The following is a 13,140-nucleotide window of genomic DNA, read 5'->3' on the forward strand; positions in this document are numbered from 1 at the left end:
CCTCACTTTCTACCATGTGTTACTGCTTCTCTTCTTGTTTGGTTTTGTCTTTCTTGCCGTAAACGCCCCCTAGCTCACCTACCAGCTTCCAAGGATTCTCCTGTCTGCCTCCCATCTTACAAACACACACTATTAACATGTCTGGCTTGCATGGGTTCTGGGGATTGAACTCTGGTCCTCCCATTTTCCTAGCCCTAGCATAATTTACTACACCAGCGAAATACTCTCCATAGCTTACTTAGAAGCATTGTTGCTACTTTTATAACTCTAGTGACAAGTGATGAGAGAATAGAGATTTTTTTTTCTCGTTTTTTTGAGACAGGGTTTCTCTGTGTGTGTATCCTTGGCTGTCCTGGAACTCAATCTGTAGAATAAGCTGGCCTTGAACCCACAGAGATCCACCTTCGAGAGAATGCATTTTTATAGTGACCTAGAGACTCTATAAGCTATCAAGGGGCATAAATCAACGTAAACTCTTGAAAGTGTCTGGAGTGGCAAAACGCCGCCAGGGTGATATGACTTTTCTATTAACTTAGCTATAAAGTTTGGCTATTAACTGCATACTTAATTGGCTCCTCCTGCAGTGGAACCATAAAAGCATTCAGTCCCACAGGCTAAAGAACATGTTGTACCTGTTGAAAACTGTTTGACACCTTTAAAAGTCTGGTTATAACCGAGCAATGACTGAACATAACCTTATTAACCAGACTTTTAGAGTTGGTAAGATGGTGACTACACAGAATTGTGCCCAGACAGCTAATTCTGAATCCCACCTCTGCCATTTACAGTCTGTACAACTCTAATTATATATTTTAGCCTTTATGAGCCTTTATATCCCCATCTCGATAATGAGGGTAACAGTAACTATCCTCCTTATTGTAGAATCTGAGTAATAAAGTTTGATCACACACAGAAAAGAGCTTTGAAGATATAGCCCACCACAAATATTAGTCATAGTTCCTAAGCCAAGCAATCATACTTCACAGATGTGAGACTGGCCCAGAGCCACTGACTGACTTGGCCCAAGACCAGTTGTGACTGAGTTAGAATGAGGTCACAGGTCACCACGCCTTCTTTGAAGGACATCAATCAGTACTTCTTTGACACATTATATAAACTAAGTCTCCACCCATGTTTCATTTACATACAATTTATTACCAGCCATAAAAAGTCATTAAAATTTAACTTTAAGTTTGTTAGAAGTTAGATTTAATTACCATGTGAGTGTACATATATTACTAGGCTTCCAACTGCCCCCAAAGGAAAAGGGAGACTTTGTTTTGTTTTTATTGTGTATGTCAGTGCTTGGCTAAAACTTCTAGTTTTATGAGAGTCACATGAAATAATTTGAATCCTAAATCCAATTACTGGGAGGAATCTGCAAAAACAAATCTTGTATAAAAGCTAAAACTTCCACTGTACTTTCACCCTTCTTTAAATTACTTTTTACCTTCATTCTAACATTTAATTTTGTTACTGACAAAGAAAGCGCCATTTGTGGCTTCAAAGAAAAAAGTCCTATTTTAAAAAAATGTTTGTTTGTGTGTGCCTGCTTGTTTGTATGTGCACCACACGCATGCAGTGCCCACAGAAGCCAGAAGAGGGCACTAGATCCCCTAGAGCTGGCGTTACAGGCAACTGTGAGCTGCCTATGTGGGTGCTGGGAGCCAAATTTTAGTCCTTTGCAAGGACAACAAGTGCATTTAGCCACTGAGCCACCTCTCCAGGTGCTTGAAATATCTCAGCACTGGGAGGCAGATCTCTGAGTTCAAAGCCATCCTGGTCAATGTAATGACTTCCAGCCAGAGCTGTATAGTGAGAACCTGTCTCAAATAAATAAATAAATAAATAAAATACATATTCTAATGATTTGTTTGCTATAGTACAGTCATTTATCAATAATGTGTCTATGATTATAGCAACCAAAGAATATTTTTTTGTGGTAAAGAAAGCTATTTTTCCTTATAATTTATGGTGGATTTGTACTATTTAAAATTTGCTTCTTATTCTTAAGTTCCTAAGGACAAGGATTCAGAATTTATGGGAGAAGGTGATGAGGTCTTGAAGCTGTCTCCACTGGGTTTGAGAGTTTATAGCAGCTTAGTTTCCCAGTGTCACATGGTTGAAGAAGGCATTGGATTGACTTGCGAATATATAACACATTTCCCAGCTAATGAGAAGTGTCTCCAAGCCACCGTTCTGACCTTTTGAATGGGGCTGTTTCATGCAACAAGATACTGCAGGCAGGATGCCAGGATTAAAGAAGCAAGCAGAGGTAGAGGAATAAGAGAATATTAAAACATCCTGTCACAAAGCTAGGTTTCCAGTGTAGAAAGAGGTAAACACATTCCCATTCCCAAGTCAGCCTTCATTCTGAGGCAATGGCCTAACTTGTATTCCTTACTTACTTGAGTTCAAACTGAATCTCGGAGTCCATCCAGGGTATACTGAGCAATTAAGAAAACCTGTGTGAGTATATTTGCAGTGGAGAAGCCTGCTGGGTAATCTTGGTGATCGAGCAGTAAGTGTGAACTTCTACCTTAGTCTGCTTTGCCAATTTGAGGTGGAGGCAATCTGTCTCTCTATTTCTCAGAGGTTGGGGGGTTGTCCCAATTGCTTGTGCCTGGGGAGAAAATGCGCATTCTTGCTGGTGAAGGTGGTATTCAGAAATCCAACATTGAAACCCAGGAGAAGGCAGACATTCAGATCTTATCCTCAGAAGAGGAAGATAGCCCGGCCCCAGGCTGTGCTGTTTGCCCTACTCACACAGGTTCCTTCAAGAATGCACAGGCTTCATGCTGGACCATTCTTTCTTCATAAGTTCCAATGGAAAACATAAAAATAGAAAGGACAAACTCCAAGCACAACCAGAACTTATTTATTCTAATAATTGCTCCATTGTGGTTTATGTAAGAATTTGAATGTATTTCAACACCAAAAAAGTCATATTTGCATACTTAAAACACAACTAAACATTCTATTTCATTGTATTTCAATCCAATTGCTTTCTTTCATCCTGGCTAATGGTTTGGAAGCAGAGAATAAGTATTTTAGTATAGGGCAGTGAACATTCAACAGATGTTTCTGGAATGAGGAAAAAAGGGCTACTGTCTACAGATCTTGTTTGAGTTCATCTTCTCTACCAATTAAAGAATTTGAAGGCAAGTAAAATACCTCAGACAAAGCAGGCAGCAACAGATAACAGACTTTTGAGAGAGAGAGAGAGGGAGAGGGAGAGAGAGAGAGAGAGAGAGAGAGAGAGAGAGAGAGAGACCCCTGAAGAACAGAAAGGAGACTTAGATATTGAAGTCCATTTTTCCCATGGAGGGTTTGGAAGGGGTAGGGTTGGGGGTGGGGATGGGGGTGGCAATGTTAGTTAAGTGTTTTTGGTGGCCTGGGATCCTTGGTTCTCAAACTTCCTAATGCTGTGACCCTTTAATACAGTTCCTCATGTTGTGGGGACCCCAACCATAAAATTATTTTTGTTGCTTCTTCATTCATGAGTGTAATTTTTGCTACTGTTATGAATCATAATGTAAATATCTGTGTTTTCCTATGGACTCAGGAGACCCCCTGTGAAAGGGTTGTTCAACCCTCAAAGGGATCATGGCCCACTGGTTGAGAACTGCTGTCTTACATCGAGTTGTTGTAACAATACCTCGTTGACCAAGTGTAGCAAAGAATAAACATTCGTTTCCTAAATGTTGGTTGGCTTTTCTGTTGCAGTACTCAGCATTGAACCTATGGCTCCAGACACACTACATAGGGCTCTGCCACTAAATGCACCTGCAGTCCCATAAACATGTGTTGTTGCTAACTTTGGAGACTGCAAAGTCCGAGATCAAGTTGCTGGAAGCTTTTGTGTTGGTGGGAACCTAACTCATGGTTATCTTCTCTATATCTTCATGTGATAGGAAGAAAGATGGAGAACTCTCTGAACTCTGTTTTCCTGTATGTTTGTTTTTGTTCTTTGAGATTAGGTCTCCTGTAGCCCAGGCTGGCCTCAAACTTGCATCAACCCTCCTGCCTTTGCCTCCTGTGTGGTGGAATTAAAGGTGTGAATCACCATGCCCAACTGATGGGAGAAGTTCTTCTGTGTATGTTTGTCTTATTTGTTGTTGAATAAGGCACTGTTCGGCCAATGAGGCAGCAAGGTAGGCGGGACTAGGAGTCAAGGAGAATTCTGGTAAATGTAGTAAAATCTTGTGATCCAGGCAGGAGGTGACATAGCAGGCAGACTCAGAATATAAGCAGGGACAAGCAGGAAGTCGTTCGCTTCCTCTTCCTCCTCCTCTCTGTGGAGCTGCCATGTGAACCTAGGAAGACAGGAAGCATTCCGCCGGTGTCCTCCATAAGGTAAGTCTTACAAAATATAAAGATTAGTAGTTATGGTTGATAATTACGACTGAGTTAGCATATAAGAAATCTTAGTCATTGGCCAAAAGCATTGTACCTAATATGAGTCTCTGTGTGTTATTTGGGGCCCTAACGCGGCAGGTGGAACTCAGGTGGCTGGCAGAAAGATTTATCGTTACACCCAATCTTGGCTTGGGATTTTTGTCTGGTTGTGTTTGTTGAGATAGAGCCATAATGAATAGGGAGAGTGTTAGGAAAGGAGAGTGAACTTTGAAGTCATCACCCTTGGGTTTAAACGCAGTTTCCATCTTTTACTCAAAGTGAGGCTTCACAGCATATTACAAAATCCAAGACTTAAGTTTCCCCAGCTAAGAAATAAGGGTAACAAACTTCATATTGATATGCAGTCATGAGAACTAAGTGAGCTGATACTTACATCAAGTTCTACATAGGTAACTGACATATAAAGCACCTATTTTTATATGCTGATATGTTTCTCCTAAGACCTACCACATCCACATCCTGTAAGACTTCAGAGTGAGTGCCAGAAAGCCGGGCCATACTCACTGGCAGTTCTACACAGGTACTGGCTTGTGCGGTCCCACCCAACCCCTCGGGCATGCACCTGCAAACCTTGGGCAGGGCTCTGCTCTGTGGGGTGGCGGGACAGAAGAACCGATGTGAAAACCAAAGGCAATCTGTACATGCAGTATCCTGCCAGGCGGGCCCAGTGAGGATTACAGGAATCCAGACTTGGGGATTGCAGAAAGCAGACAGGAGAGCAGGTTTATATTCACGTCTGAAGTTTCCAATGAAACTTTACAGAGGAGTGCACCTCCAAGGAACATGCCCAGGGCAGTGATATTTTGTTTTGTTGAGACAAAACAACAAAAACACAACCCTGTAATTCTCTTTTTAGAAAGGTAAAAGTGGGCCGGTTCCTCAGAATCTTCCCACGTCACATTCCAAACTCACACTTTTTCCTTTACCATTCCGAAGCTCATTCGTTAAGTGGATGTCAATACCTGCTCGGCTGCCATGAGATGCAGGGGACAAGAGGCATCTGCTAATGGAAACTAAATGGTGTTGTGGACTCACTTTCATTTTGAACTAGCAATCCTCTTGCCTCAGTCTCTGGATGCCAAGTTATAGGAGTGTGCTATCTTGATGCCCTCTGGTTGACCAGTTAACACGTTGCTTTTGGTAAACTATAACGGGAGTGTAACTACAGTCATCTTCCATCGGCTTAAGTGATTTGAACACTGTAGTTCTGGCAGAGAAGCGGTTTCTTGTTTTCCTTTTTTCTCTTTCTTCCATTTTGTTGTGTCCAGATTCTGAATCCCCAAATCACCAAGAGACCGGTTCCAATGCAAAAGCAAAGAATCTTTTATCGTTTAACGAGCTAACCCCATTAGCTTGGGCCCTTCATCCATTCATCTCCGCAGATGGCTGCAGAGGGCTCCCAGAAACTGCAAGGCGGGGAAACTTATAGGCCAGCATAAGGGGAGTGTCTATGGGTACGCAACAGTCTCAGGATTGGTGTGTTTCTGGGCTTGGACAACCTGTCTTGTGTTGATTGGTCAACTGGTTGTGATGGCCCATAGGGCCTTCCAGGGTGGTTGCTATGCTCTGCATGTCACTGTTACGGTTTTGTATGGTAAAGCACAGCCCCAACAGCCAACTTCCGATTGGTTCCTTGCCACAAAGAGGGTATCTGTCCTCCTAGTGACTAGGGCAGGAGGGGCAAGGTCAGCCAAGCACATGTTGAGACTTTTCTATAGCCTGTCATGGCTGTTAAAGCAGGGAGTTGGTCCCTTCGTCCCTTCAGTTTCTTTCTTTCCTTCTTTCTTATTTATTTTTTGGTTTTTCAAGACAGGGTTTCTCTGTGGCTTTGGAGGCTGTCCTGGAACTAGCTCTTGTAGACCAGACTGGACTCGAACTCACAGAAATCTGCCTGCCTCTGCCTCCCAAATGCTGGGAATAAAGGCCTTCGCCACCACCGCCTGGCTCTTTCTTTCTTTCTTTTCTTTCTTTCCTTCCTTCCTTCCTTTTTTTTTTTTTTTTGAGACAGGGTTTCACTGTGTTGTTGTGTATCTCTGGTTGTCCTGGAACCCACTCTATACATCAGGCTGTCCTTGAACTCACAGAGAGCTACCTGCCTCTGCCTGCTGAGTGCCAAGACTAAAAGCATGTACCACCACCACCTGGCATATTTGCTAATTTTTGTCCCTATCTACCCATCTTCCTTTCATCTAGAGAGCTTTTGGTTTCTGTCATATTCTCCAACCTGCTTGTATTCCAGTGTTCGTTCCTTGGTGCCCTGTACTGTCCTATCCCAGTGGGATCTTTTATCTAGTGTGGGAAGAAGTCACATACAGTACAGGGCCTATATGGAAATGAAAAACTGCCTCCCAGTCTTAAGATGTTTTCTTAGTTTATAATGTTTACAGAAACAAATTTGAAAGCTGAATGTGGTGACAAATACCTATAGAGCCAGCTCCTTGGGAGGCTGGGATAGTTCAGGGCAAGCCTCGGCAACATAATGACACCTTCTCTTTAAAAAAAAAAAAAAAGAGGGGAGGTCTAGGTTATTTTCTTACAACTACATTTCTTAGATTTTTCTCTAGAGTGATTGGTTTTTGTTTTTGTTTTTGTTTTTGTTTTTAAGTCTCAATTATTTCTGGTAAAGCTAAAAAAAATTTAAAAAACCACAAAACTTGCTTTGAGGGTTTTTGTAAGAGGCAACTTCCATCTCCTGTCTTGCACTCTCTGTGATGTTGGCCCTATTTAAAAGATAACATCCCCTAAGTACATATCATGTATCCTGGAGCTCTTCTGAGGTTTGGAGTATGGTTTAGACCTGAGAACCTAAAACCCCAATGCTATAAGCTGAAGCTCCACCAAGACAAACCATCGATTTAGCTCTGAAGGAGTGTCTCAGGCTAAAAAGACTCAATAGTGTCCCGGGATGACAAGTGTCTCCTTACTTAGGAAGGTGACACAACCGTCTCCCTGACTCTGAATTCCAAGGGCTGCTGTCTGCTCAGGAGATTGTCTGTAGAATTTTCATTTTTTTTCCTCTAAGGAACTTCCTTGTAATCATTTCCCGGATTCTCAAATAGAGGCTTTTTGTTTCTAGTGGGTTCCTTGTTTGTCATTTGCTGAGCCTTCTATTCTCTGTCCGGACAGTTGATGAATAAATATCTATGTGTGGTGCTGTGCAAGTTGGGGGAGTATGTCTGAATGTTCAGGAGCCAGGGACCATTGTGATGAGTCAGTCTTGTGGGTAAGAGGGGAAGTATTTCTTCCTGGAAACTTAAAAAAGGTTGATTCTACTCAAACTTCGGTTACTCTCACTCTGCTGTTCTTAACCCTAACTGCTTATTAGAATCTTGCCAGAACTTTCCACTCCTAGCCAACTGAGTCAAACTACCTGGGATTTGAGGATCCAGGGTAGTTATTTTTTAAAGCCCTTGAAGTGATTCTAATGAGCACACTGGGTTAAGAATACCTGTCTTACACTTAGGGATAAAGTGCATCTATCTGCATATTATGACTGTCTCCACTGTGTAAGCAGAAATCACTCATGTACTTAGAAACTCACAAACCAACTTGAAGTCATCAATGGAGCCAGTGGATATAGGAAAAAAAATTGGCTTTATATGAGAAAGGCCTTCTTGACCCATGGTGCCTAACAATGCAGTTGGCAAAGTAGGGGATTGGTTCATCAAATGTTCCTGCAAATACAAAAGTTAATTAATACCAACTGGGAAATTGATCATAGACACCAAGCACTAACATTGCAAAGATTGTTAGATAATATAAGGCAGAAAATTTATTTTCATAAGAAATATAACTCCTGGACAGAACCTCGAGGAGTCAGGGAATGCATTTAGATGAATGAAAGAAAGAAGCAAAGAGTGACATGGCATTTTTCAGAGTCAGGAAGTAACTGTGGCAGCTGTGGTTTGGGTAAAGGGAAGGACACAAGGCTGAGGCTGGATTAGGAGGAAATCTGGGAGTAGGAAGAAAACTTATACTCTGTGCAACAGAAAAAGGGACAGTTGGCTTTGGGAAGTCTATTGCTTGTAAGCATCAGGAGGTACTCCCAACAAACTTCAACAGAAAAAAGTGTGGGATAAATATGAGGAGCTTCCAGAGCCAATTCGAAAGTTAAAGAACCAGGCTGGAAAGTGGAACTATCATAGTGGCCTCCAAACAAGATGGATAAATATCCAGGCATGGTTGGTCTCTTCATCAGGTTTCTGAGGGATTCACATTAGAAAACACGACCAAGTCACATGCTCAAGTTTCTAGACTATAATCAAATAGGAAAAAAGAGTTCCCTCATAAAGAATAGAAATGGGAGTGGAAACAATGCTGGAGAACCAAGGGACAGCAAATCTTCATAGATGGCACCACTGAGGGTGTTTCCTAGGCTGCATCGGAACTCAGGGTCCTCCCCCTCCATCCTCAGTGTGCTGGGATTCCATGTATACACCACCACTTCTGCCCCACGGGAGGTTTTGAACAAGGAAGCAATGTGAATAACACTTCAGAGAAATCCATCAGTTTGTAAATGGGCTAAAGGGATGAGAGATCCGAGGCAGATGGCTTAGAGGGTGGCAGTGGGAATGGGCATTCTAAGAACAATAGTTCTGACAACTACCAAACGGTTAAGAAAGAGGAGAAGAAAGCAGCAGAGGCAACTATAAATACCCAGGAGAGTTAAAAAAAAAAGTCAGTGGTAAAAGTAGGACAGGAAGACTGCAGCATCAGTTGGAGAGGAAGGCGGTGCTGACAGTGCCCAAGATGTTAGTGAAACTGCAGTAGAGCTACCAATTTAGAAGGGTCTGGCACAGCAGCAACGCTCTGGCCTACAGAGTAGGAAGGTGATGAACAGAAAAGGTGGGAAACTCTCCTCTACTGAGCAGGAGAGGAGGGAAGAGAAGGACGGAGAATTAGAGAGATGACTGATAGGTAGACAGACAGAGATTATAGACAGACAGAGAGTTAGATGATATGATAGATAGGAAGGTAGATAGAGAGATAGATGATAGGTAGGTAGGTAGATAGAGAGATAGACAGACAGACAGATAGAAACTTAAAGGTGAGTTGTAGAGAAGGTCTGGGGAATTCAAAGTGAGAACAGTACAGACTGTGAAAGCAGTATTCCATTTCCATTTTTCTCCCGAAGTCCCCTTTCCCCCTCTAGATACCCCTCTAATTATATATCCTTAATGGTAACCTGTTCCTATAACACTCGGGTGTGTGTTAACACGCATCTTAACTTGTTGATGTTCCTAACTGCCATGATCTGGAGCTGCTCTGTGTGCCCAGTAGCCCCCAGCCACTCACTGCTAAGCCTGAAGCTCTCAAGCACTTGAAATATGGGCACTCCAGATCAAGATGAATGGTAATATCAAATGCACACAAGATTTCAAAGACTCAACTCAAAAGCAAAGAATACAAAATATCTCCAAGAATTTTTACAGTGGTCAGGTAGTGGTGTCATTCACCTTTTTTGTTTTGTTTTGCTTTGTTTTGTTTTGTTTTTCGAGACAGGGTTCCTCTGTGGCTTTGGAGGCTGTCCTGGAACTAGCTCTTGTAGACCAGGCTGGTCTCGAACTCACAGAAATCCGCCTGCCCCTGCCTCCCGAGTGCCGGGACTAAAGGCGTGTGCCACCACCGCCTGGCGTCATTCACCTTTAATCCAGCACAGGAGGCAGAAGCAGGTGGGTCTCTGACTTCAAGACCAGCCTGATCTATAGAGTGGGTCCCAGGACAGCCAGAGCTACACAGAGAAACCCTGTCTCGAAAAACCAACCAAACAAACAGAATAAATAAACTAATAATATAAAAATAAAGTATTCAATGTTAAAAATAATTTTTACGCTGGTTCGAATGACATATTAGTTATGCTGTGTTCTAAGTATTTTTTTTAAATTGAATTTAACTTTGTGTGTGGGTGTGTACACATGTGTGCATTGTGTGTGATTACATGTGTGTCGTGTGTGCGCGCGTGTGTAGACCTCCTCTGAATGTCCTGCCTTGTTACTCTCTGATTTCTTCTCTTGAGGCTCTCTCATTGAACTGGCAGTCAGCAAGCCACACTCATCCTCCTGCCTCCCCACACGATGCTGAGTTAGAGGCGAGTAGAGCTACACTTGGGTGCTGGAAGGTTGAGCTCATGCCTACAGGCCTCATCGTGTCTCTGTATACTGAGCAATCTCCTCAGCCCCTAAGCTTACTTTTTATAGTGTGACTACAAGAACATTTAGAGTACTTGGTGGAGCTGACATGTTTTATGTGTTACTGGTGCTCTGCTGTAGATATTGTCTCTTTATACTTTTAGAGACAGCATCTGACTATGTAGACCAGCTTGTCTGGAACTGGTGCTCTTTCTCCTCAACCTCCAAGTGCCAACATTAAAGCATTTCCTCCACATTTGGCTAGATTTTAAACATTGGCCTCTATACACACAGGCTGTATGTGATGTCTCATGAGTACCAAGCTCCAAAGGTACATCGCCCTGAAGTCCGGCAGCAAGTAACAGACAGCCATTGGTAGCTTGGATTTGCATTTTGATGTCTTTCTCCACAACTGGATCTCAAACATGTATTTCTTGTATTTTTTTTAAATTAAATGCTTGCAAAAGACAAAACAGGATTGTATGCTACCACAACAGCTAGGAAAAGGGAGTGGCTTATAATAAAAAATGTCAGCTTTAGCCAAAAGAATAATAAGGGCCAAAATTATTCAGTTTTATGACTTTCAAGAGCTGTGCTATCTTTCTAATTATGTTTTAGATGGGAAAATGTTAAAATTTACATCTCAAAGAACACATTAACAGAGAGTAAGGAAGGCATAGCCTGACACAAGCATACTGAGTGACAAGATAACCCCAAATTTTAATCTAAATGTTTTGTCTGTATGGGTGTTCTGCCTACGAGTCTGTGCACTGTGTGCATGCAGTGCCCAGGGCGATCAGAAGAGGGCGCTTGATCTCCTGGAACTGAAGTTACAGATGGTCGTGAGCCTCTGCCATGCAGGTGCAGAGAATCCAACCTAGGTCTTCAGCCAGTTCTTCTAACCACAGAGCTGTCTCTCCAGCCCCTGAAAAGATAAATAACCTCGGTGTGGATGATAGGAAACTGGCTGGAATAGAACGATCTTATTACAGTTCCACCTGTGTTTGGTTAATCACATACTTACTGTGGAAAGTGAATTAATCTCCATTCCTGTCAGTGCAGAACCCCACAAACTGGCCCCATTTACCATGTCTCATAACCCCCACAAATGATATGTGCTACATAGAAAGGCATCATTGTTTATATTTACACCTTCTCATCAACATTTTGGGAGGTCTCTCGGTTCAAAACGGCAGCTTCAGGCAAGCAGTAAGTTTCTTAAGTGACATTTCCTAAAGTTGAATAGCCTGTCTCTACATAGCTTGACGTGGCTAAAATTCATGTGAGCAACTGTTTTCACCTTGAAATAACTCACCTGACTTCATACAAAGAAAAACGCTAATGGCTGGAGCAACTATAAAATAACACATTCAAAATGAGATACCAAATGATATGATGTTTAGAAGCTGAGGTCAACCCTAGGCCTGCTAATACGCCCGTTACAGCCACAGAAGTATAGGCTTGCCACGGTAAGTATTGTAATCTTCTCCAAACCCTCTAATTCAAGAAAGCAGTTGATAGGTTACAGAGAGTCAAAGGTGATGAGACCAGCTCACCTCAGACGTAAGCTCAGGATGTTTCGAGCTTGATGTCATCTATTCTGGATTCATACTGGGAATTCCATTTCACTTTAAGCATTAGCAGTTACTGGAATTTAAAACAGCCAATTATAAATTAAGGCTGACCCTTTTCACTTGGCTCACAACTTTAGGTTTAATTAAGGCTGTGTAGATGTATAATTTTCATTTTTTTCTTTTAGCATTTATGAGGCTTTGGGTACAAGTCTGGGCATCTCATTAAGAATGTCAAATGTTTCCAATATATCTTATGACAGTTGTAACTTCAATATCTAACTAGAAAACTTTTGCAGATGTAGGAATTTGTCTCTCATGATCATTTTTGACATTGAGCTGAAATGCATTTCCCAAAGCAAAAGTAAAAATTGCGCTTTTCAAATTTCAACTGGGAATCTAACACACACACACACAATTCAAAACACCTTTCCTCTGTACTTTCTGGGTTTGCTCGCCTGTGTGTTAAAATTCATTCTTTGCTCTTCTTTCAGATTATCTATGGACAAAAAGCTCAAAGTATTTGTACACCTGAAGAGCTCTTTTATTTTTATCCTTCCACGATAATCAATGTACAGACTTTTATTTTGACAACCATTAGAAATAAAATAATTCATTCACGTAGATAAAATGAGGCTTCAGCACATTGCAGATGGTACTGTTTTCTGGCTCTGGCTCTGTCTCTGATGAGAAATATGTTTGTCCTTTCTTTCCAGTCAACCTCCTTTTAATTCTAGACATTTCATTACTTGTAGCAAATATGCAAGTGTTAACTTGTCTTGTAAATTCTACTAGAACATAAACGTATTTTTTGTGTATTTTCAGTGTTGCCTGAGAATCTCTTCACCTAAAATTGTAACTATAGTTGCTGTAAATACCTGGTAATGGAAGTTTCCTCTCTAAGGAAGAGTCTCGTTGGCACTTAAAAAAAATTGTTGCATTTATTTATTTATTTGCCTAGGGTGGAGGCATGCATGGCCCTGCAATTCTGTCTTTCCACCATGTGAGTCCCAGGAGTTGAA

The sequence above is a fragment of the Cricetulus griseus genome, chromosome 6 (genome assembly GCF_003668045.3).
Source record: "Cricetulus griseus strain 17A/GY chromosome 6, alternate assembly CriGri-PICRH-1.0, whole genome shotgun sequence".
Taxonomy (NCBI): domain Eukaryota; kingdom Metazoa; phylum Chordata; class Mammalia; order Rodentia; family Cricetidae; genus Cricetulus; species Cricetulus griseus.